This window comes from Ctenocephalides felis, unplaced genomic scaffold, assembly GCF_003426905.1.
Source record: "Ctenocephalides felis isolate EL2017-DRISC unplaced genomic scaffold, ASM342690v1 CF-g0.4_SCAFFOLD_00845, whole genome shotgun sequence".
NCBI classification, from domain to species: Eukaryota; Metazoa; Arthropoda; class Insecta; order Siphonaptera; family Pulicidae; genus Ctenocephalides; species Ctenocephalides felis.
Window position 1 is genome coordinate 28,572,528 of NW_020536999.1, and position 27,979 is coordinate 28,600,506.

Sequence of the window (27,979 nt, forward strand, 5' to 3'; positions counted from 1 at the left end):
GCATAGGTAATGCGATGAAGGAAGCATATTTTATTAGTAAATGGAAATAGATTATTTTCGCGTTTGAGACATTTATATTAGTTCCGTGGTTTACAAAATGTGGAGCACTTCCTCTCTGGTGGCATACAGTCGCTTTAAAACATTATTTTTTAAAAATAAAACAATACCGTTGAAAAAATATTTAGGAAGCATTTTATTAGTAGATGGAAATAGATTGTTTTCGCTTTTCGAGACTAATAAGTCTCTAAGTCGAGACTAATAAGTTATGGAGATAAATTCCTTGTTTAACAAACGTATATCACTTCTAGGTTGCATTTGATAATTAAATTAATGATACAGAAACCATGCTTACGGATTATTTTAGTTCACTTAACTTTAATTCAATTATTGTGTATCGTGAAACTAATATAATTCTCATAGGCATAATATATTTGAAGACGTCAAAGCAATTTTAAAAAAACAGAAATCATATTTGAAGTTTTGAGTGTCAATTTGACATTTAAATGCTTGAAACAACCAACAATAAGTATAACTTATATAGTCATAATTGTAAAACATAATTTTTATACTTATTTGGAAAAATTAATTTTAAAAATATTAACAATAAAATTACTACTTCATACAAATTAAAATAAATGCAATTAAAATAAATTATGCTAAAACTTTGATAAAGTAAATTGCCAAAAATAATTTATGAAAGAAAAATGATTCAATTTCATATAAATATTCTTCAACTTTTTCAAATTATTCAAATAAAATTTTCAATTATTTAAATAATTGATCAATTTTAAATAAATTTAAATAAATTACTAATGAAAACTAATGAAATTAAAAAAATATTCTGATCTACCTACTTGGTAAAACTCTTACATAATTATAACATAATTAACTGTAATTTATTCTAGACGTTTTACCAATTACATAATAATAGTATATTAAGGTATAATTGTCCTTATGACATCGAATTCAAATGTTGTTTTGTATGTAACAAAACACGATTTGTTTACGCTTTTGTGATATATAGGTAATTCATAATTATCAAGACAATAATTTGTTCTACCCATTAATCATAGAAATTAATAATGCATTTGTACAGAAATGTTAAAAGCAAATTAGTAGTCAACAAATAAAAATCTATAACCAATATTTGAACTAATTGTATAAGAAAATTGTTATATCCCATTATCCCAACACAAATGCTTTATAGTCTTTTATTAATTTATTCATAATATTAAAACTATGTATTGGCTTCAAATAAAATTAATAATTAATCAAAACAATCAAACAAACTATAAACTATTACTAAAGCTGAAGAAAGTTGGTAATCATAAACACCATAAATACTGTAAAAAAAATATAAGAATGGTACTATGTCAAAAGCTATTTTAATAAAATGAAATTAACTACGCATTTTGTGAAAATTAGTTCTGTGATAAATTCGATAATATTTTCTTTAATAAATTTTGTCAATGGAATTTTTCTCAAATCTAATAAAATCCATTAGTATTATCTTTCTGGCAGTTGGTTTTTGGTTATTAGTTGATTACTTGCGTAAAAAATAAATATTGGAATAGTTGACGACAAACAAAACACCAAAAATCGATTTATTTCTACCTAATTACTATCATGGTTCCATGATACATAAAATTGTACTTAAGTGATAAAAATATTAATCTAAATATGGAATGTTGAGTGAAATGCTTTTTAATCGCACAGATACTTATTTTTGTCACTTTGATAAAAATATTTCCATAGTAGAAAATGTTATATGACAGCATTTTAAAATATAATGATTCATTTTGTGTGATTATTTTGGTATTTGATAATCGTAAAAAAATTATTTACCTTCCCAAATCCAAAAGGCTGTCCAAGATGTTAACTTGTCTCGGTCCATTGGAGCTGATAAAATCAGGATGCATACCAGGATCACCAGGATGTATCAGGAGAACCAGGCAAATGCCCAAAATGGCATTAAATAAGGAAGTGGAAACAAAATACAATAATGTTCGCAAAGCAATTCGTCCATTCATCCTAGCATTTAGACTGGCAGATCCTGATATCAAACTTGCTATCACCAAAGGAAGGATCATTAACTTAAGGACCCGCATAAACAGTTCTCCAGGATATGATATCAACATTATTGATTCGGCGTCCAGATGGGCGGGACGAAGACCAAAACCTGGAAAAAAATGAAAAATTAAATACAATATTAAAACTATATTTGATTGGGATCACTTCACAAGAGAGAAATTTGTGATCGCCAGAAAATATGATACATTCTAAATTGTTGGACACCAAAATTTAAAAAATATGTGTAAAATTTGACCATTTTTTGACATTTTTCCAAAAATGTCGCAAAAACATCAGGTGCAAATTTAAAAAGTATTTGATAAATCTTGCTTTAGACTGGCATTGACCAGTTTTGTGCTAAGATCAGTCTAGCAGATTCTCTATAATTAGCAATAATAGCATTTTTTTGCAATAGCAATATCAATATATTGATAACCATTTTATTTCATAAATAAGGTAACTTCATATTTATATATTAATTACTTAGTACGATCATTATTTCAAGTTTCTTCAAGTGATCATAAATCGAAACGAATCCTTGTAGAAGCTATCACGCTATTTTGTCATTAGACAAATTGTAGTCAGTAAACTCATAAAATCTGTTTACAAACTTCGAAGCATTAAATAGACATCCAAATTATTTTATTAAACATGTATTTAAATACCCAAAATAGAAAAACGATTATACATGTCTTGAATTCGCCGTAGCTGTGAATGGATTAGTTTTGGGTTTTAGCCATAATTCAGAGCTTTTAATATTATGTTATATGAAAAGAATTAATCTAGACTAAACAACATAAACTTTTATTTTCTAATAATAATTTACTGTAAAAACCACATATTCATGGTAATTTTAGTACAACACGTCAATTTGTGGTTTGGAATTCTTTTTCGGCGAGACACATTTGATAAATTATTATAAACGACTAATTTGTATCTGAAAATTTGAGTTTAGTATTTCAAATAGAATGAATCATTAAAACACCTAAATATAAAAATCGCAAATATAGTTTTGTCTTGAAATATCAAGCAAATGTTTAGTAAATCTTAGATAATTTGTTTTATCTATTTTTACACTATTTTTTCATTTAGTATATTTTTTAGTAATTTATTTTATAAAACTTTGGTTTAAGAATTTGACAAATTATGTTTTAATATTAGTATGTAGTGCTTATTATTATTTAGTTTTAAATTTCTTTTAAAATTATCGGGATTTCATCATTTTATTTGTATGAAGTAATAAATATTGAATATTCATACTAAACTTTTTTTTTGTTAATTTATATAGAAAGCATTCATTTGTTGAAGCTTATATTAGTTATATTTATTATTATATTATTTTAATAAATATTTATATTATATTATTATGAATATTTTTTTATTGATTGATTTAATATTAAATTAATTTTTATGTGAAATAAGAAAAATACATTTTGATATTCAACAAAAATGTTAACGCAAAAGTTTCGATTGGAATAATTAGATTTGAAGAGAATTTGAATTACTAACCTTTGCCACTCGGATGCCGCCGAGTTTAAATCAACAAATAAGTGACAATAAATTATAAAACTTGAATGATTATTTGAATAAAAAAAATATTTTATGCAATAAAGAACAAGTTTATCAACAAATTAATTTGTCTTTTCTTGAACATAATATTTTCAAAGAAAAAAATGAAAAACGAAAATGTTTCCATAAGAGAAATTTTATCTTCCCAGGTTGGATATGATAATAAATTATTATTATACCAAAAAAAATTATTGTAGTTGAATTATATAAATTAGTATACTTGACTATTTAAAAACAAAAATTGTTTCTCTATATTATTTTACATATGAGTACAATTTTCGGCCAGTGACCTGACATACGACTATTCCAATAATTACATATGATGGATATCCTAGATTTATTTTAGGCGGTTTTTCAGATATATTTATCGATTCACTGTTGCCACCTGGAATTTTCTTCGAATTCGATGTTAGTAAGTTTTATTTATTATGTAAATGAAAACTATTTTTTGTTTTCCATTCCGCAGAGATCAGACACGTGGGTAATACGAAAAATGTAAAGAAACGCAAATGAAATTGCGGAAAAGCAAATATATGTAAATTGCAGAGCAAATATAAAATGATAAAATGCGTTTGGAGAGGCTTAGCAAATTGCGGAAAAGTTTACATAGTTTTTCCACGATAGCTGTGTTTTTAAATTGTCGTTAATTAACCGTGCGATGCATAAATAAATAAATATATTTAAAGAAGTAATACACCTAAGTAACATTTATATTTTGCTTGGTGGCTGCAACAAACAATAATGCAACATTTTTAACTCAAACTTTAAGCAATTTATTGTGATAATTTAAATTAATACAACTCACTACAATAGTAATTATTTTTTATATTATCACAGTTTATTATTATTAGTATTATTCCAACTCGATCATTCCATTTTTTAATTTTACCACCTATTATTGTAATATTTTATCGCTTTTCAAAGTTATATCGCAGTATTTAGTGGAAAAAGCTATTTTATTTACATTTTTCTAAAATTTGAAAAAGTTAAATCAATATTTATTAATTATAAATAATATTTTTTGTCTTTTATTCATTTTTAGTGCAACCATAATTTTTAGAGAAAAAACAATTCTATTATTTAAACAAAACTCTTGTAATGTAATAATTATTCGAATTATATGAGAACTCATAGCTCAAATATATTTGACTAAACAAAAATATAAATTATATTGATAACTTCAATTATCAATATAGAAAGATTGAAATCTAAATTTACCACCTTAAAATATACTAATAATTCAATTATTTAGTAAGAAATTTTCTTCTGCGTCACTTCGCTCTCTTAAATGATCTTTTATTGGTAAACATTCATAATATTGCGTTTCCACGAAAAAAATATTTATTTCTCAATTTACCTTGATCTGACGTAGTTTTGTTGACTCAAAAATTTAAAGCAAATGTAAAAGTAAATTGAAATATTAAAAAATCTCAATACTTGTGTCAATATTCAACCAGTTCAAATGAAACGAGAGTGGATCGATAATTTCTGAACGTTTTTCTCAGATTTTAATATGATTTAATTGATATTTCATATGGTCTGTTAAAATACTTTTGAATTTGTTTTGATTGGAATCCACAGAAAAATTACTTTTTTATAAAAATATGATTCTGAAAACTAATATTTTTAATAAGTAATGATTTATAATGAAAAGAGAGTGGATCGATAATTTCTTAATGTTTTTCTCAGATTTTAATATGATATTTCATATGGTCTGTTAAAATACTTTTGAATTTGTCATGGTAAAAGAATCAACAGAAAAACTACTTTTTTATAAAAATATGCTTTTGAAAACTAATATCTATAATGAGTAAAAGTAATGTATAACAACCAGATAAACCAAGTTAAAAAAAACATCAACTATTGAGTCAAGTTAAAAATGAAATTTAACTTAAAGATATAGGAATAAATGAAAATAAAAAGTCAATTTACATATAAATTAAATTATTAGAAACACAAGTTTTGTTATAATTTTTACCAAATTAGACCTATTGTGTTCATTTTATGCTGAATAATACTAAAATCCCTTTACACAATGAGATATCATATGTACATTTTTTCTGAGAAATACTAATTTCGCTTTATTTTAATAATATAATAAAATCCTCAGGTTTCTGGTTTTATACATTTTGTATGTTTTCATTTAGTGTTCCATATGACTACAAATCGGTATTATGTAAATCCGATTAATGCAAATAGGATTAGTTTTGTCATTATAATTTTTTTATATGCATTCCTGGCATTATACAAATGACTAAAAAATTGTAGATTTTCATAGAAAAAAATTCTAAAAAAGTGGAAATAATGATATATATTGTTGAAAGTCATATCTGTAAAATAATATTGTTTGAAATTAATATTAAAACAGTGTTGGCTATTTTTTGTGTTTCTTATAATTGATACGTATTGTGAAAAATATAGCAATTTTTACACAAAAATAGCATTATTTTGTAAAATAAATAAACAAGCGTTGTAGAAAAATATATTATTATGTACAAAACGTAATTTGTAATTTGAAATCAAAATCTAAGAAAATTTCGATAATAAATTGAGGAATGAGCTGTATTATGTTATGCCTTAGTAAAGTTCACAAATTTTACTCTACATTAATCCTAATCATTAGATTAAAAATAGCCATTAATTTCTTTCCAAAGTTAAACAATTCAATTAATCATTTTGCTTAATATGAAATTGTTTACCAAGGTTAGTTTTCACAGTTATCACATAGTTTCAATTAAATTATTAAGTCTCTATATTTTTGCATATTAAAACTAATCAGATTGGCAGACCTTTTATGTTTTTATATTAAGATATGATACAAGGACTATGTTTGTAGATTTGCCAAAAATAAATTAGAAGATGATCAAATTTGAATGCATGTATAATAATTTTTTTTAGATATTATACTAGCTGTATCAGAGTAGAACAATATTTGGAACAATTACATTCCTATGCAAATATTTTTATCACGTGTATAACTCATTACGTATGAAACTTCAAATCTTATTTTCCGTATGTGTAAATTATTTTATAAAAGTAATAAATATATTAATATTTGTATTATTTATTTTATTTAAATAATTTTTGATCTATTTATTATTCATAAATTTGTTAATACCGCAAAACACGCAATAAATTAAAATATTTCAATCTCAATTATATTTTACTTAAATGCTTTTAGCTTATTTGTTTTGGTTCTCTGTAATATCGATTACTTATTGTTGTCTAATTATTTCTCCTAAGTGTTGTTGAAATAATTGGCAGTTAATGCTTCAACGGTTCGTAAACATAAAATTTTCTCTGTATTCTCTAATTTAATGAATTCATTTTGTTAATGGATTTTTCATATGCTAATATGCAAATGATTCTAATTATTTTTAATGCGTATGAATTGATAATTTATATACTTTTTATCCAAAATACGTTAAATGTAACAATATAACTAACAAATAGTTCAGTTGTATCATGTAGGTTTAACTTTTTTCATAAGGTCAAAATTAGCAATAATTTTGAAACTTATTTTGAATCCCTATATTTCATTACACCGTATAATGTACTTTCAAATATTATTATTAGCTGCAGGTTTCTATATATTATTTTTGAAAATTATTATTGCAATCTTAATATATAATTGTAATATATTTTGCGAGATAGTGAATAAATTATTATTATTTGTTTGTAAATTTGCAAACTTTCATATTAAATTTATCTGGTTCATTTTAAATTATCTGAAAATTTATGACGTTTTACTGACTACTTAAATACGGCATATTTCGTTTAGTTAAATTATAATCCTGATAAAAGATAATCAGAGCTAGTATATGAGTTTTTTCAAGTTTGAAGTTCTAAAATATTTTTATAATCTCAATATTTTAAACTATTTAATACATCGACTGATTGTTAAAATATCTAAAAATTTGATTATACTCCAAAATATTAAGCACATATGTATGTTAAAAACATGCGTGAGCGTGTAGAAACAATAAATAAATTTACATAATTGATAATAAATTTTAAATATGGTTTTACTATGCAAATTCCAACGATTCATTTGCATTTATTATTTAATAAACATAAACAACTATTTATTATGCAAAGGTAAAAAAATATATTGCGAACAATATGAAAGGTTTCGAAAATACTACTGAAAATTCATCATAAAACGTTTTTATTTTTTATTGTGTCAAAAATCTCTAAGTGAATTGTTATAAGCTATTGAAATGGCAAATTTTGAGAAAGACATATACGTACACTAGAGTTTATATAAAATCTTTTTAGAAAACCAGTAATCGAATAGTACTTTTATAAAAAAGTTGTTTTTTACAGGCTTCGGGTTTTTATGAAAAAAACTACTTGTTCGAATAATTTTTTTTATTTATAACAGAATAAATTCTATTTTTAACAGAAATTATCTAGTGATTAAATGCATCATTTTCCGTCAATTTTCTTGATAATTTTAAATGGAATTTTTTAGAACAAAAAAATAATAAATGACCAGGATTAAATAACTTTAAAACAATTAATTATGCGGTATTTATGAATAATTTTTATATATCCGTTTGTAAATCTTTTTAAAATTATATAACGAGGGACGGCTATCGCTTTGCACAGTATTTTTTTATCAATCTGGTACATTTGGCTATATTAATCATTTTCGATTTTATCTGAGAGTTATTCATACACTGAAAATCGTTTTTTTTAACTGAAACCCGGTGAAACCCGGTCGAATAATCTTCGTCATAACTTTATTCTGGGGCTCGGTTCCGTAGCCGGTTCCTTAGTGCCGACAAACCCTAATGTAATGGAAATACGCACTACCGAACAATAAAATAAATAAAATTGAGAACCGGTATTTACTACTGAAAACCGGTTTACGAATACAATAATTTTTTCCTAAAAACCGGCTTTCGAGTAATTTTCGCCACGATTATATTCTGGGTAACGGATCCGCGACCGGTTTCTGGGTACCGACAGACTCTGATTTAATGGAAATACGCACTACCAAACAATAAAATAGATAAAATTGAAAACCGGTACTACTACTATAAACCGGTTTACGAATGCAATAATTTTCTCCTAAAAACCGGTTTTTGAAATCTGACGAACCGCAAACTACACTATGTAAATATGCACTACTAACTATTTAAATAAAAAGTGACTTACCAATAACGACTCCTAAGATGACACCACTCAACGTGACCATAAGCAGTAGATTTTCGCTGAGCCATTTCCTAAATCCTGTCAATTCCTTTGGAGCCTCCTGGTCGGCGTTGGTATCCGCCGTGTCCGTCACGGAGCCCGTTGTTGTCCCCATCTTGGCGAACAAATAATCTGAAAAACGTTCCGGTTGCTCCATCATCCGTTGTTTATTATTACCGACAAATTCTGATCTCTCGTATCCGAACAAATCCGGTCCCGTTTTGACCCGTTTGGTGCCCCGTGTTTGCAAACGTACGAAAACCGTTTTTGAAAGCGTTCGACTGCCGTTTCTCGGCGAATTTCGACGATTCGCTGGGAGGTGTTTAGACTCGCGAAAATTTAATTTGTGTGGAGTAAATGAATGCTAATTGATAGAGTAATGAGTTTATTTTTATTTCGTGTTGAGGTTAGCGTGGAGTGATAACGGGAACGCGGTGTGACTGACAATGCGAGCCTTCCGAGCGAAACAGACCTCAGTGTATAGGTATTGATTTGGCAAATGGGAAGCGCGCGCACTGCCTCCAACGAAAAGGGGTTTATTCGAGCGTATCCTTAAAGCATTTTCGTTGATTTTATTCGTACGACGGATTGTGTCATAAACTCTAAATATAAATCTGGCGTAATGTAATGATTGTGAAATTTTAGGAAAAATTATAATCCAAAAGAGCTGACGGGAATTGATTGTTTTGTCACGAAAGCGAGATATCAGAACCTTGTCACTTCTGTTATAGAATTTACATCATACTTAAATATCGTTATATATTATATTATATTTAATAACCAATTCTATATTATAATCAATATATTTTTTATTCCTTGTTAAACTGTTTTACATCCATTTCCTCTATTTTTTAATTTCGTTATAGTAATCGTAAAAAAATCGAAAACGATTTTTTTGCATATTTCTACGCTTTAGAGATTTCTGAACATTTACCTTAGAGAAAATTGATAAGTGTATGCGTGTGAGGTTTTATGTATGTATGTCTGGATACAATTTTCGTCCACGTTTTCGAGAGCACGGATCAACCGATTTGATTGATTCAAAAAACATTCGATTTCTCTTGATAGAGAGACGTACTGATTAGTTGCTAGCAAGGACTGATCCAAGTGTTTTCAATCAGGCTAAAAACATTTTAAATTTCTCGAATATTCAATTCCAAGAAAGGAAGTACCATCAATTTACCTTAAAGCACAATGCCATGCACCACTAGTTTCCTAAAATTTAATGGCAATCAAATTTTTAGTTTATATTAATATTCTAGGTTTCATTCAAAAACTATTTATCTAAACTAGTTGTAAGAGGCATTTTTCCTTCAGACATGAAGGTCCTGATATGTGTCAATGATCGCTTTATTCAAATATAATTTGATTTTGCTGATCTACCTATATATCTGTCATATTGTTTCCCTATTCTTCCACCAATCTACCTATCTACCTTCCCATCTGCCTACCTGCCTACCTGCCCACTTTTGCACTTTTCTACCTGTTTACCTGTAGATCTGCCTACCTGTTCAGCTGTCTACTTACTTACAAATCAATTTGTTTATGAATCAATGATAGTGATTAGTAAAGATCATATTTGACCAATAAATGTTATTTTTTTAAATTTTTATTTCTATATCTCCAAATCCACTGGGCTTCCCTTGGCAAGAATGTATGGTATTGAAGTTTAACAAGAAGTATTTTTGGAATCTTTCAAGTCGTATGTTTTTTTTGCTCTGAATCTTTAAAACGGCACGATCTGTCTTAGCTTAAAAATAATCAGCTGTTTCCAACCAATACAAATCGAATGTCTCTTGAATCACTTGCATCGGATGCTCCATTATCTCACAAACTGAATTGTCATTTGTTGCACTTTTTGCCTTGTATCTCCGAAATGGCTGGGCCAACCTTTACCAAATACTCATCAGCACGTATCCCCGTTAATAGGAATCGACTTGAAAGAAGTTAAAATTACAAAAACATACTAAAATTCTTAGAACATAAAAGTAGAAATCTTGAACAAAGAGACCGTCATGCAAATGTCGTCTATCGGCGACGATCTTCGCAAAATGGTTAATAGTAAAATTCGTTGTAGTATGATTTCATTACTACTGTACGTCTAAAACATATAAAAACTATAAATCAATTTTTTCATAAAATTTTCAAAAAAAAAAATACATCTATTGTCCCGTTTGTCCTAAAGAATAGCGGTCCTATTTATGAGATTTTTTATGATTGTATTTAATATCGAGTGTATCAGCAAATATTTGTTTGGGTTTGATGAAAACGCTGACGCGACCTATATTAATTTAGGTATGTCTATGTGTGCACATTGATACGCTACGCAGAAAGTATATTATTATATTAATAAATTCAAACTTTGCTTTGTAAATTTTATGAAATTAAATTAATTATATATATTGCCAGAGAATTATTTTTAATTAGGATAAATCAGTATAACGCTGACATTGACTTTATTTTGAAGTTTATACTTATGAGACATAATAGTATAAATTTTAGAGCCTTATTTAGGTAAACATTAAATTTCTATTAATAATATATGATATTCAAATATATCATATATCTCTAAAACAATATCTATCGCAATTTAACTAAAAATGTTGAATGGAAAATATCTTAGAAAAGATTTTCCATTCATCTTAATTTCTATAGTGATTCATATAAATTTAGACCTAAACTCTAATTTTATTAACTAGAAATTGTCTAGACATTCTGCTCTTTCATAAATTTACTTTGTAGATTTCCCGGTGAGCAAGTATTTGAGATATTTGGAACTTTGCCATCGCACAATTTATAATCGACGAATAAAGATTAACTCGATCGGGAACTAGATTTATAAAATGTAAACAATTGTTTAGAAACATATAAATAAGTTTGTAAACTTTGACACGGTATGGTTTATGAACTTTTTACATATTATTGATCGGCAATTAAAATTAAAACATTTGTTCTATAATTTATAAAAAATAAATCCGATATAATAGGTGTTTTTGTTTACGGTCACAATTGTATTAAGTAAGCTTATTTTGAAGAAATAAATATACTTGTGTAATTAAACACAAATAAAAAATGATTTGTTAGACGTGCGGTTGAAAATATGGAAAATAAAAGTAAATATTTATCAATCAGTTCATTTTACTTTTGCTATACGACTAGGTCCATAACCTCCTGCTAAGTTAAGTGGCGAATTTGTTTTTGTCTCCAATGCAGCTAAATATCTTGGTATACATTTGGATAGAAGGACTGATACGTAGGTAAATCAATTGGCTAAGTCGCTGCAAATCGCAAGTTTAGTTAGAAAATAAACTCTCAAGATCATCATTAAACCAATATGGTCTTACGGTTTACAACTATGGGGTGCGGCTAGTAAATCAAACAAAGCAATTCTGCAGAGGTTCCAGAACAAAATTTTAAGGCAGATTGTAAACGCTCCAAACTATGTACCCGACTGACTGTTATACCGAAACCTACATATTCTATCTATCGAAGAAGAGATTAACCAGTTCTGCTTCAGGTAAAAGACTCGGTTCAGTCAACTTCTAAATCAACTGACTTGTAATATTACAATAATATAACGAACTATTATAACATGGTTACCGTGAACCAAAGCATAAGTAATATTTTATGTCATATTATTTTAGTATAAGTTTACTAATAGAAATTCTCATAGGAGATCTTCTTAGACATCGCTCTTAAATATTGTCATTTTAGCTCATGGGAATCTTTATGTATTTCTGTTTGCTAAATAAAACTGAGTTAAAAAAAAAGCTTACTATCAGTATTAGCTAGGCATATATCGATCATCAGGTTTGAAATAAATGCTGAATTCGGAAAATATAAAACTATATCATTTACTTATTATATGAACTCCTTCATCTAATGCACTTTTCCAACTACGCGTTATACACACTACAACTCTTTCTATAGGTAGTAAGAGTTGAAAATGAAACGATAGATGTCCGCTCTTCGTATACCTGCGTCACGTTATACCTGTGATCGCCGCACAAACCTGGCAGGTTTTGGCTTGGCTAGGTCAAAACTTCTTTTCGGCAAGATCATACTTCACAGGATCATTTTTGTAGTATGTCTTCACAATCTCTTCACTCAAAAGTGGAGTTGATGCGACCTCGACGATGAGTCGTAGTGTCGTACCCTGAGCGTGAGAAAGACGTTCAAACTTCATCAGAAGTTTGGTCGTCATCGATGACCGTTCGCCAAAATTCTTTGTGGATTTTGGTCATGGGTATGATCCTTTCTGAGAGGTCTCTTTTTAGCTAGTATATTATATTTCCTTGGGTTCTATGTCGTCATTATATATGTTTGGAGCTAATCGACAGCTATTAGCCTTCGAATTCGAAAGAATGTTTACTGATAAAAATGTTTTTTTTTCTCAATTTGCAAACGTTGAACTTCTGATTATAATTTATGAACATGTATATCATAATTGTTCTGATGATTCATGCTCAATAAACCAGTACAAATTTTTACTAAAATAAATCTTTGGTCATCACATAACAAATCACATAAAGTATCTACAAAAAAACCTAATGATCATAAAATTGACCGATCAGATACTTATATTAAGAGTTGACAAGTGCATTCAAGTGATACTTGATATAAATGTACATTTTATTATTATTTAATACTAGTATGATATCAGACTAATTGAACCTTAATCATATTATAAAGTAGGTTATGCAATTATGCAAATAAAATTTATCTGTTAAGAGTAATCGAGAAACCAGATTTTTTTGTTTGAGATTTATTTTATCTACTACAAATACTAATTATGGCTATCGTTATGTAAATAATATGATAGCATATTTTTTAAGATTTTGTTACACGATCTTATATACCACTTATAATGGTATCTTAAATATTTTATCATACGTTAATAATATAATTGTCAAATCGATTAAGAGTTGAAATAATTATCATTAAGATTTAAAGAGATTATCTTAAATTTAATAATTTAAGAAATTTATTAAAATTAATTTTTCAGTGGTTTAATAGACGATATTTTATTTTTCATTAATTAGATTTGAATGTTTAAAACAAGAAGCAATTAAATATAGAAGTCAATTAATAATTTTATTTATTACATACATCACTGAAATGATACAATAATTTGTTTTTAAATAATTATTTGTAGTTGTACTGTACATAAGTTGAGAGATCATCTTGAATTTTATATTTATCTAAAATTATGTTTGTAACTCTAAATTTATTTTTATGTTTAATATGCTTGTATGTTAAATGATTTTTTGATGATAATTATGTCGATGTACTAAATTTATTTTTGGATTTGATGATGTTGCATATTTATTAAAAACTGTAGTGTAGATATAATTTTGCAAACTGAACGATTTTAATCTGCAATTTTATTCTTCATGTACATTTCAAAAATAATATGAATTTATAATACTTGCATTTTTTATATGATACATTTAGATTATTTCATGGGATGAGTAAATTTCTGAACATTAAATATATATAAGAAGCTTCTTTTTATACATTTATATATCTCAATTGTAATATTTTTATTTTTAATATTTTAGGTTTATGAATAGCTTTTTTAAACCATATTTTCAGTTTGTATATTTTTTTTCATATGCAATTGAAAGCCTTCTTGGAGTAATATTAATTCTATACTTTTAGTTAAATAAATTTGAAATCTCAACGATTCCGTTTAGGAATTCAATTTACATGTAGGTGAAAGGCCTGTAAAGTTTTGAATGCAAGGCTGACAAGTTTTTTAATTTCAATTTCACCAACTTCTTTAAAACGTTTAAAACAATCTTATGTTTTAATTTATTATCAGTCTGTGATTCAATACATTTTTAATTTTAACGATTTTCGTACAAATTTTTTATTATAATTTATACTAATAAAAACAAAGTACAAAGATCAATCTTAGATATCTTTCCTCTCTCTATTTTTCTTCATCCGTCATTATAATTTGAAATATGATTTTTCCCTTAATTGTCTATTAGAGTTCTGAATTCGTTATAAACATCATTCAATTTTTATTTTCTTATTTCCATGACCTCATTTAAACATTTCCATAAAGAGATGTTTGAAATGAACGTGTACGAAACTAATTATGAATCCTCAAAGACAAAAGGAAATTAAATGTCAGGAAAATGTCTTAGGGTTCTGATAAGTATATCATGCGATATCAACTGACATAGGAATTGATTTCTTGTAAATTGATATGATTTATTTGCCAGAAAATAAATCGAATTATAATATATGAATTATTATTTTAAAATCAGAGAATATATATATATATATATATATATATATATATATATATCTTATAATATATAACGAATACAGAACTCTAATGGACAATGAAGAAAAACATCATATTTTGAATTATTATGATGCATGAAGAAAAATAGAGAGACGAAAGTTATCTAAGATTGATCTTTGTTTTTATTAGTAAAATTTACAATAAAATATTTGCACAAATATATTTAAAATTAAAAGTGTATTTGATCATAGACTGATAATAAATTAAAACAAACTTACTGAAGTTGGTGAAATTGAAATTAAAAAACTTGTCAGCCTTGCATTCAAAACTTTACAGCCTTTCACCTACATGTAAAATGAATTCCTAAATGGAATCGTTGAGATTTCAAATTTAGTTAACTAAATTGAATTAAATTTTCACAAATTGGAACCAAAATGTGTGTCATAATTGAGCTAAAAAGTATACAAAAAAATGCATTAAAATAATAATTATTTATGAAATACTAATAATTAAAAAAAATGGCAAGTTTGAGATGAAAACCTCAGCGAAATATTTCAATAGCTAAATATGAAAAAAAATGTATCTATGCATTCTACGTCAGAAGTTTGAAAATGCATTGAAATTTTTATATTATTATTACATATTTTGTTACAGAAAACAAAGTCTGGTAAATTAATATACAAACAAAAAAATTTGCATTACAAAACGTGTTTTTTCTTAAAAGAAAATCTTTGGCTGTTTAGCACGTTCATTAGTGAATTGCTTTATTTCTTTACATGTATTAACTAAGGAAAAACACCTTTATAACAACCAAATTTTTGAATATGTATATATATATATATATATATAAAATTTATATTTTATATTTATTTATATTTATTTTATATATATTTATAATGGCAATTTTTTAGAGCAAATTCATAGAAAGAAACATTTTTATTTTGTATTACTAAATTCGCTCAATAGGAATGGTTAAAGAAAAAGAAAATTTGTTATTTAATAAACAAGTTACTTTAATTATATGAAAATATTTTTAATTTATTTTATTTTAAAGATATAATATTATAATTATGGCGTCTTTCAATAAGAAAAGAGTAATTTGCGTTGACACCATATATTCAAATTCCAATTTAATCATTAATGCAACTTTATGCACAATTTTGCTTTCGGTCTAAGATCTATCCCAATTTTCTACTACCTGAAGTATTAGAATAGGCAATTGCAAAAATGCAATTGCACTTTCAGGAGTTTGTAAAGTATATAAATTTTATATCATATTCTCAACTTTTCACTTAGTATTCACGTCAGTTTCCTTATTGCATATTCACATCAAAGAATTCTTAAAATAATATATGTCAAGTTCAAGGTAACACGACATTGTGCAACCATTAACACGGCCAAGTTAATTTTAAAAATGAGCTGAGGAGATTACGAAATTATGTACAAGAGGACGTCATTCGAAAAATACATCTATATTACAACATATTGCTTAAATATTTGCAAAAGATCATTTATAAATGTGAGAAAAGCTTTATTTTTTATGAGATCAAATAGAAAATCTCATGTTCTATGTCCCATTATCCCACAGACAATGTCGTTAAAATGCACTATGCAAAGATAGTATTTATTTAATAATTGAACAATAATCTTTATAATAATTTTATATGAATACTTGTATCTTGTTAGTTATTGCAATCACCATGATGAATAATTTATTCAAAATAACGATTTGTATTACACATACAACATTTATAAATATTCATGATTTTTTAAAGAATTTTAGGTTACTGAGGTATTTAATTTTTTAATGAAGGAAGGTAGTTTTCTAATGGTTTTTATCTAACTGATCTATTCCAACTGATGAATTTATAAAACCATTTATGAACTGATGAATTCACTCTTCTTTATTCATAGAAAAAAGTTCTGTTTTGTGGTGCAAATTCCATTTTGGTTGATTCCATGGCGTAAATAATTTTGCACAAGGATTTTGATGCTGGAGGATATGTCAGCACAAGATACATAAATTTCTGACTTTCACTGCACTTTTGTCCAAATTTAGAAAATTTAATCTAGAGCTAATACTTAATTTAACCAAATGAATATTTTAAAATAAATCTTGCAATATCAATCGTAAGAGGTAAAGCTATCAGTACAATATTGGAAAAAAGGGGTTTTACGTCCAAGAAAATTAAAAAAAAAACAGTTACGACTTCTGTTGGTTACATTCTTTTGGTTTACAGAATTTTCTATAGGAATATTTCCGATGTCTATTTTCTAATTAATCCTAATTTTCATTATCTCCTCAAATTAGAAATTAGTTTGTTTTCCAACTAACTACGTTTTTATTTATATCTATATTTTGATGTTCTTGGCATGGCTGACGTACATACTAAGTTCGTCACAGTTTTCTTAGTTAATTTATTACTTTTTAGCTACGCCGATTAAAACTTTGTATTTATAGCAAATTTTATTTTCATACTATGACTTTGCTAATGATTGTATTTTATGTTAGTAGTCTATTATGTCATTGTAAGAGGTATAAAAGCTCAGACTCATTTTCAGGGTGCTTTATATTATAGATTTCAATTGCAGAATATAATTGAAAATAAATGTTCTGTATGACAAATTGTTGAAAAAAATTAATTAGAAAAATAAACTTTTTAGAAATGAATTTAGTAAAGTTTGGTACATTCAAAGTTTTCAACAATTTTTTTTTTTGGTTTATTGCTCATAGCAAACTGTGTGTATATATTGCTATGAACAATAAACAAAAAAAAAAGTTGAAAACTTTGAATGTACCAAATTTTACTAAATTCATTTCTAAAAAGTTTATTTTTCTAATTATGTGCATTTAGTGGCATAATCAATGACAAAATTTAATTATTATACTATGATTTTTCGAATTGCGAATTACGAATTGAAAATATTTGAAATTTTCAGATATTTAAATTTTAAGATTTATTGAAATAACTTAACGGATTATAGTTTATTTGAAGTAGGTATTAGAAAAATATGGATAGATTTGATCTTACCGATATAATTTACCCTTAATATTTTTTTTATAATTTTTAATATTTTTTAATAAAAATTGGAATATAAAATATAAATTATAAATATTATATTAATAACAAAAATGTAATTATGTAACAAAAATTTATATTATAAACAATACTCGAATTTTGATATCAACTATAATTATATTGTATTTTGGCGTCAATTTTTAAAAATATTTTGTTTATAAGAATTTATAAAAATATTGATTTTTAATAAGCATAATATTTTTTAATAACAATTTCAGAAATTCTGCGAAAATCCATATTTTCTCATATCACATATATATTGGGGACCCATAAGTTTAAATAAAAATGGCACGAAACATCTTGTGAATTAATATTAGAAACAGAAGATTTGATTACTAGTTTTAAATACTTGAATCATTTTTCTAGAACTCGTAAGTACTAAATTTACTCCTAAATGAGTCATAAAATCAACAAGTACTAAAATGTATTACAAAACAGCAGAAAAAATCACTATGTCTGGGTTTATATTTAATCTAATATTAAATTGATAAATATATATGCACTTTCTTGTGCAAATATTAATTTATAAAACAAAATTTATTTATAAAAATTCCATTTTTGTGCTAAAAAATTGTATCACACATATGTGAATATTACATATTCACATATTCATTATGCAATATATTCGTTAATTACAAAAGTAAATATTAACTTACCTGTGCAAATAAATCACAAAATAATTCCAGCAATGTCACTCTGCGGCACTCACACGTGGCTTTATGCAAAACAAATAATACTACCAACAAATTTAAAAAAATCTACCCCATTAAATTCGCTAAAACTATTGAAAACTCACGTCATCTACAAGAAAAATTCGTTGAAAATTGAAGTTTTCCCATAGAGACAAGGCACGCGCGCGTTTCGCTCTCCTCAAGCATTTACTCTTACTTTTCCGGGCGATTATTATTGTCGTGTATTTCCTTACGGCGTCCGCGCGATGTGTTGTGATCTACTGAAATTTATGAGAGACGTATAACCTACTGTAGGAGACAGAATTCAACGTGAGCACTTGCTGTATTATACTATAGATAATTATAGTGTGTTACACTGTCGACATTTGTACGTGTAGTAATGTAGGCTTCTTTGAATCGAAGCCAACAGCTGAGTTGTCGACATCTCGGCCGGGCGCCGAACTCATGGGGTGGGACAACGTGGCTGGGTGATCTTGGGAGTAGGGACAGGGAAGGTTGACGAAGGATATATACATATGCTTATTCATTTATTGGTTCAATTGATTAATTTTTTAGTTATTTATTAACTTAATTTTTAACTTCTCGTAGAGTAAGTTATAGTAATCGCAAAAAAGAAAGAACTGGAAATTTTTGCATAAGTTTATGTTTCAAAGGTTTTGAACATTCTGGCTTACTTTAGAAAAAAGTGTATATGTGTATGTATATGAGGTTACTATTTTTGTCCACGTTCTCGGAAGCATGGATAAACCAATTTGAATGATTCAAAAAGCAATCGATTCCTATTGATAGGGAGACGTGCTGATTAGTTTTTGGCAAATATTGATCTAGCCGTTTCGATGATACGAGGCAAAAAGTGCCAAAAATGGCATATCAGTTTGAATAATTTAAAAACTCTTTACTTGTATTGACAAAAAGAACAACTAGTGAAATTTTTGAAGAGGCATATCCAGTATTTCCGAAGATCCAATAAAAAAGTAAACAATAATAATATATTTGGCGGTTAAAAATGCTCATTAGACATATGCACATCATACTATCTATATATATATATATATATATATATATATATATATATTATATATTATTTATTAACTTTTCGGAGTTTGTTTTCACGAAATATTCCTATTTGCTAATTTTATGTTTCTCTCGATTTTTTCAAAGTCATTCTGAATCGAATGAGACTAGATTTAGAAAAAGTATGTATGTGTGTATGAGAACGAATTCCTGATTTTTCGTCCACGTATTCTCAGAAAAGGCTGAAACGATTTAAAAAAATTAAAAGCCATTGGATGTAACTCGACTATTTATCAGTATTGTTCCACGAACAGCCAAGCCGTTTTTTTGTAATTGTCAGAGGAGTGTATTTTTTTTCCACGTTTTAGCCTATGATCTTAATCGATTTCCAACATTCAAAAACTGTTCGAGAGATATTGGCAATCGCCTTGATTAGTTTTTGGTAAAGATAGGCCAGGCCGTTTCTTTGTAATTGAATGTTGAAAAAAATTGTTTGGCGATTCTGATAAAACTTTGTATAACGATTTATTTATAGAATAAAAAAAAATAGTTGAGCGAGATTAAATAACATTAAAAATAATTTTTCGTTTTTAATGCATAATTTTTACATATCTTTTTATAATAGTGAAGCAAATCTTTCTATAATAGTGAAACGAGTTATTTAGCAAAGTGTTTGAATAAAAAAACATTTTCCAAGCATAAATACATTTATTAGATTAATTTATTTCGATACATACTCATTTAAGTCTATTTTAGTATTAAAAACAATTAAACAAAAAACCGAGTATTTTCTATTCTTAACCATTTTAATTCAGGTGTATTCATCAATTAATTTTTTGAATAATGAGTTATAATCAATTTATAAACTACACATAAAAAACAGCTGTGAAACTGATAAAATATCTCATTCTAAATTAATACATACAATAAACAATATACGACGTTTCTTGGAATCAGAATGAACCCTCCAAATCTTATCGGACAAATTAGCTTCCGGAATCCGATATGCTTGCATCTTGCATCCACCTGAATTATTTAGCTTGTTTTTTCCCATGCTTATATTAAAAACCAATTTTTTTTTCTGGTATAAAGCGAGTTTTCAAATTTTATAATTTTTGCTAAAATGACCAGTGTTTAAAAACCCACAAATCCTAGTACCTACTGATTGTAGTTTACGTCCACACTCAAATCTAATACATTTTTAGAATCCGAATTTGATGAAATAAAATATGTTAAACAAATTAATTAATACAGTTGCAGATACTTTATTTCGATACTATCAATTGAAATTTTTTTAACGATTTTTTTCTTACATTTTAATTAATGCTAAGCCTTTAATAATTTATATGCGAGTCACAATCCCTCGATAATAAATAATGTATTGAAAAAGTTACAGCGTTCATTTTCACCTCGATGATGAAAAAATCGTAATTACGAAAGCCTTTTAACCTTTTCTGCTTGTCGCTGACTATCTGTATTGATCAGAAATCAATTAATATCCAATTACCACATAAATAAATATTTTATGTCACCAGGGCCATTGACAGACCATATGGAAATCGTGTGTAAATGTCAAATGACAGTGAGAAAGTGAAATACTAACATATGTCATACACACACATAAATGTATATAGATATATTTTAAAAATATAAATATTGCAAAATTTCACAAGTTGTAAAAATCTGCAAAATGTTGATATTTGTTTGTATACTAAATAAATTATTCTAAATTAGTTTCTATTACGCCTGATGATTTTCGATGAAGTCGATTATTCACACTAGTCTTAAAGCAAAATGCCAAGTTTGTAGTATTCTGAAGCCCTTTAAATATATTTAAATATAATAGAGCAGCCTTTTGTATCACTTTAGAGCTTAAGATATATGGACATTAGGTTGTTCTTTAATATGGATGTTATAGAATTACCTTGCTCCCAAGACTCAAATGCTTCCAAATTGATAAAAAAATTCTCTGAAAGTTTCAGCTCTTAATATTAACTTTAAGATAGTCCACAATTCAATCAAATTTTCTATGGAAATATTATGGGTAAAATTCCCTTTGTTTTATAACTTAGCGGCAAGTGAATCAAAATTTTCGGAATTACATTGTATTTACTTATTTTGATCATAAATAAAAAAATTACAACAAAAATTTGATATATTTTATGAAATATGTATTTTCTTAGGAAGAAGAACCAAAAAAGTTTGGTTGGAGTGCTGACTATATTAAAGTCAAACTTAAGAGCTAAAACTTTCAGAGATTTTTTTTATCAATTTGGACTACCCTAATGGACATATAACAAAAAAAGTATAATTTATACATGGGAATAAAGTAAATAGTAAATATTTTATAAACCTGTATATAAATTTAAAACTGACACACATTACAAGCAATCATCTATCACATAATACTATAATTTAAATTTCCTCAAATTGATATATAAAATTGCGGTTGAATATCTAACAAGCATCAATTATTTCAAACTTTTCTTATTAAATTTTCAACTGAATTGTGTCGTCTAACAATCGGGTACCTGGCATCGTATAACACCGGATTATTGTGATATTAAATTATTCAATATATTCGACAATCTAGTTTTATTTTTAGATGGCGTGGTTACAGATTTTTACAGAAAAAAACGTGCGTTTCGGGTATTTTAGTATAAATCGATAATGGGATGAATAGAAATAAAATAAGACTGACAACAGATTTCTATTATATTTTTTGTTTAATATTTTTTACGGTGAATCGTACAATTCATGTTGTGTTTTATATGGTTTGAGGATCTTTTTGCCAATAATCCAACATACTACGTTCTTGGCGTTTTCTTGGTCTGTGAAAAGATTTTTTTTCACACTGTGTGCTGTCTGGACAAACCTCTCGCAAATACATAAAATAAACTAGTACATAAAAAGAGGTTAAAAATTATTACAAATTAGATACTGAATCAGAAATAATTTTAAATAGCTATAAGTACCAGTAAAAACGCCATTAAAAAGCAGATTGTATTTGTTCTTGCAAATGATGATCTGATTCTCCTGGTTAAAACTTCTGTGCATCCTTCCTGGTTCAAATAGTGTTGGCGATCGGGAGCATCATACTTGTATATTGGGCTTTTTGTTAAAACACCTTGTAAATATTTCAATATAAATAACAGAATGGTATAAAATAATCTGGAACGGATTTTGTTAAAGTTTCTTCAAAAAAGCACGTGGATAACATAGATGCTTTTTTAATGATTTTTTATTTATTTAAAAACAACTCTAGTTAACTCTAGTTATAAATTAGCATAAATGTTTCTAAGTAAAAATAGACTTTCTTCACTATTTCTAAATTAAATTGAAAAAAGTCAAGTATTAGAGAAATAAAAAGAGGACAACCAGTTGGGTTTGCTTCTAAAAATCAAAGCAGTTAAGGAAAATAATAAAGTATTCATTACAACAAATATAGTTTTTTTTAAATAATTAGGGTATGTCCTTATGTAAAATAAATATTTATAACTATAAATTGACTAACCATGGTGAATACATGGACCTTTTGCGCCTCCTGGAGAGCAACAGCTAAAGGGTACTTCATCGGAAACCATTTTCTTTTCTCTAAAAAATAATAGATTTTAAGATTACTTTATGCAAGATTATGAAATTTTAAAATCTTTTTGAATATCAAAAGTATACAATTTGTATCTTAGTATTTATTATAATTATCCAACTTACTTGTTGTATTTCAAACCTCCAATATATGTCTTGATCCATGGAATCATAAACCAATCATTATAATTGTGATTTCCACAACATTTAAGTTTCACTTGCAATCCATCGACGTTCCTCTTCATTTCGATATCATGGGCATAACTCAACATAGCTTGTTGAATTGCTTCAGGGATATTTAATTTTATAATCTTGGATATGCCCAGAGAAATAGTTCCCAAAAACACGTGGATTATCAGCAAACAAACAGCACAAATCATATGGGCGAATAATTTTGGATTTAGAGTGCACTTGTTTAAATTTTTGTAACATTTGTAAAATAACACAAAACCGGAGATGCACAAAAGTAATGATAGAAACGATATTATTAGAAAAATTATTAATAAAAAATAGCTCGTATTGCCTGTTAACATGACGATATACAGCTCCTCGCTCCGCGAAAATTTAATATAATACGTTATCAAATATATGTTTAAAATGAATAAAAAAAATAACATTAAATACAAAATTATCCACATCATAAAAATAGTGTAAGGAGTTATTATAAATATGAGAAACCCTTGTTTAATTCTCAATTTTTTAGGCATGCTCCCATAAAAAATTAAACTTGTTTCGATTCAATCATGTTTTCACATTTTCTTGCATACTAATTTGAAAGGCACTCATGAATGTTGAATAAAAAATGTTTTGTAATAAATCAGTCATGGAAATACATAGAAATATAATTAAAATTAACTTATAAAACTTGACAAATAAGTTGTCAAACGCGAATTGTCAAAATACTTATGTCATAGGTAACTTGATATAAATAAATTATTGGTAGTTTTTAGTTCTTTAGATATGTACCACATAGATCTTGATAAAGTAATGTACATGGAATTATGTACATTAAAATTAGTAGAATTTGAGAAATTTAGCTCGTGCTTGATTTGCATCAATTTGTAGATTTTTAGCCAAAATTTGGCATGAGTGCAAAGACATTAAACAAATTCTGATATGCTGTCAATAAAATTGGATTTATATTATTTCTTCTACTTGAAAAGGCACAAAAACAGAGTTTTCATACAATATGTGGAATTAAGTCAATTTTACATTTTGTAATATCACCTAGCAAAATGCTTTGAGCTCATCTTTTGGCTTAAGTATGAAACATGATTATTAACTTCCCGTAGGGTAAGTTATAGAAATGGGCCAAAAATGGAAAATAAAGTTTTTTGTATATTTTCACGTTTTAGAGGTTTCTGAACATTTTGACATACCTCAGAAAAAATGGCTCTGTGTGTGTGTTTTGTGTGTCCAAAAAACATATGATTCCTACCGATAAGATGTACTGATTAGTTTTTGGCAAAGGTAGCTCTAGCCGTTACGGAGATACGGAGCAAAAAGTGCAGAAAATAGAAATCGAGTGTTTGAGAGAACTGAGTATCCGATTTGAATAATCCAATAAGGTGATTAGTTTTTGGCAAATGCAGGTCCAGACATTTCGAAGATAGAGAGCTAAATGTACAAAAAATGGCAGTTTTTGAGAGAATTGAGCATTTGATTTGGATGATTCAAAAAACTTTGTGCTTGTGTTAACAAAACAAACAAAATAATTCAGACTTCATTTTTAATTCTGACTAAAATTCTGAAGCTCACTTATTTACTTTAAATAAATAATTTTAACTTTGTAATTCAGTTTATATAATTCTGATAAATATTAGACAATGTTACTGTATTTATTATAATTTATTTGAAAATATTTTATATTCTTCGAACATTTTATTACCATACGGGAAGTTCCAGCAATTTGCCTTAAGGCACGATGCCATACACCACCACAGTGTGACACAGAACTAATTTTTTTTATAGCTTGATAATATTGGTATGTGATAATTACTTCTTGTAAAGCTGACACATAATCTTTTGATGGATTATGTTACAAACAATTTGGCTAAGACCTTCTGAAGTTCAAATTAGTTCAATCTGTTAGAGAATCTTGTTTGGATAGGGATTTGATGTAAAATAGCGATGATATTATAATACATGACATGAGGAAACATGGATCGACTTTATTATGTTGACATCTTCGAGAAATTTCCAAGTTAATTAGGGTAATAACTAATAATTATAATATGTGTTAAATAAATCAAAATATTATAAAAGATTGATTGCATAATGTATATTTGTGTTATGACTATAAATTTTTTTTAGGTGATTTAAAAATATCTTGAAAATATAGGAGTGTGCAAAAATTAAGTTGGCTCTCTGAAAAATTTAAGCTGGCTCATTTTTTCAAAATTGAATCATATTTCAGAAAAGAATTAAAGCTACAAGTTTATAGATTGACAAGGCTCTAAAATAATATTTATATCATGTTGCTTAAAATTTATTAAATTAATTCAATAAATTAATTAACAGATAAATAAATAAATCTAAAATTCCACATATAATTTAAATTAATTTTTATATGGCAACTTTGTGAAGGATTGGAACATATTATTTTATACCAGTCAAAAACTAACATTTTTTAAAACTCCATTCTATATTACTATTAACATATACTAACAATTTTTATACAATGTAAAAATTTCTATTTGCGTGATGTTGAATTCAGAACCATCTTTGTTGAAAGCCTCGAACTTTACGATTTGGTTCAGAACAGAAATACAATTTTCTACAGAAGATGTCTGTAACATTTTCATTAAAATGGTAAAAATGATTATTTTTTCTATTCAAATAATCAAAACCATTTTAAATATACATCATATAAAATCGTATAAAATTTTACAATAATAAAGAAATTCAATACTATTTAAAGAATATAATTCTACAGATTTTTATCATGATATTTTAAGAGTATTATCCAAAAATGACCATAAAATTATTATAAAATGAAATAAAAAAATATTATTATAAAAAATGTTTCAAACTTTAAAATAAAACATAAGTAAAAAAAATAAGAAGTATTGCATATTAAATGTATATAAAGATATTATTCTAATATTTCTATTTTATGCCAAAAGTAGTTCATTATTCATCTCCACATATTTTGTCACCAATACTTATTTTTCCAGAATATTTCGAAGACTTTTTGTTAAATTTTTGAAAAAAAAATTACTACTTTAAATAACTATTAAAGTATGAGAAAAATACTTTAAAAATGTTTAGAAGTCTGAAAAACAACACTAGCAAACAAAAATAATCTAAACTATTATAAAAGTGTTATATCACAATTATAAATTGAATATTTATCAAACTGATAACATAATACTTATTATTTATTTTCTCAAAATGTCCATAGTATAGATGTTCAGTGTACAATATATAGTACGTGTTGTTTCACGTAAAATTTTAACAATTCATTTTTTCCTAAAATATTCGGAGTTCAATTTCAAAGGTTTACCTTTTGCCAATTTAAATATTCTAGTATAAAAAAAAAATTAGCAACATTCGTCCGACATCTGGAAAACGACTGATTTGTTAATTATGATATTTTATTACTTATTTTTTAGTTTAAAATGCAACTTAGCCAAACAGAAATAAAACAGCAAATTATAAAAGTCTTATAACTAAGGTTATAAATTTGTTTTTTTTTTGCAAAATATTTATTAAATAATTCAGTATATTTATGCATATTCTTCATTATATTTATTATCATCATTTATTTTTTGTTAATAAATTTTTATTGTTAATATCAACTCAAAATTTTCCAAAATACTTCGACGTCATTTCCCATTTTCCTTAAATCGATATGCAAACATTATAGTAGAAGAACTGTAATAAATAAGAGTATGTAATCTTATCCTAAGAAGTTTTAACGATAAAACCTTAAGCTCCGAGGAATGTGAAGACAATAAATCCTTATAAATTGCTTTTGGAAAGTTCTTGGCGAAGTAAAAAAAATACCCAATGTTATATTATATATAAATACTTGATTAATTGACCATTGGAAATGGAATTACAATAATAATAATACAATCGTAAATTGTAGAAAACTTATGAACTGAAAAATTATCTTGCTATATAAGTTACAAGTATAAAAATTAACATTATTTTTAAAAATTATTATAGATAATGATGCAAATTAAAATTTACAAAGTTCAAAAATTAAACTTTTGAGAAACTTTTGTTAGAGTTACATGGTTTCAACTATTTTACAATAATTCTTACTTAAATCAAATCGCAATTTATATGACATAATTATTACGCTATTAAAAAGTACTAGATCTTTTTTACGACTATGAAGAATATTTAAATTGGTGCATATCAAACTATAAGTTGAGACTAATCATTATTTAACTCGTAAAGTTTTCCAAGATTCCCAACTCGAACAAATTGAGAAACTTTAAAATATTCATACATTATTAGGCTTTGTCTTGCGCAACTTCATAAAGTTTAACAATGCGTTA

General features: G+C 26.4%; 1 protein-coding gene and 1 non-coding gene across 2 annotated transcripts in view; both read left to right on the plus strand.

Annotated features, from left to right (window-relative positions):
- Window positions 1-27,979, plus strand: part of LOC113375827 (excitatory amino acid transporter) — a 65,787-nt gene that overhangs the window by 14,555 nt on the left and 23,253 nt on the right. The gene's annotated exons all lie outside the window — the stretch shown is intronic.
- Window positions 12,893-13,105, plus strand: LOC113364490. The gene has a single exon (XR_003366180.1). It is a non-coding gene; the product is annotated as a small nucleolar RNA U3 (small nucleolar RNA).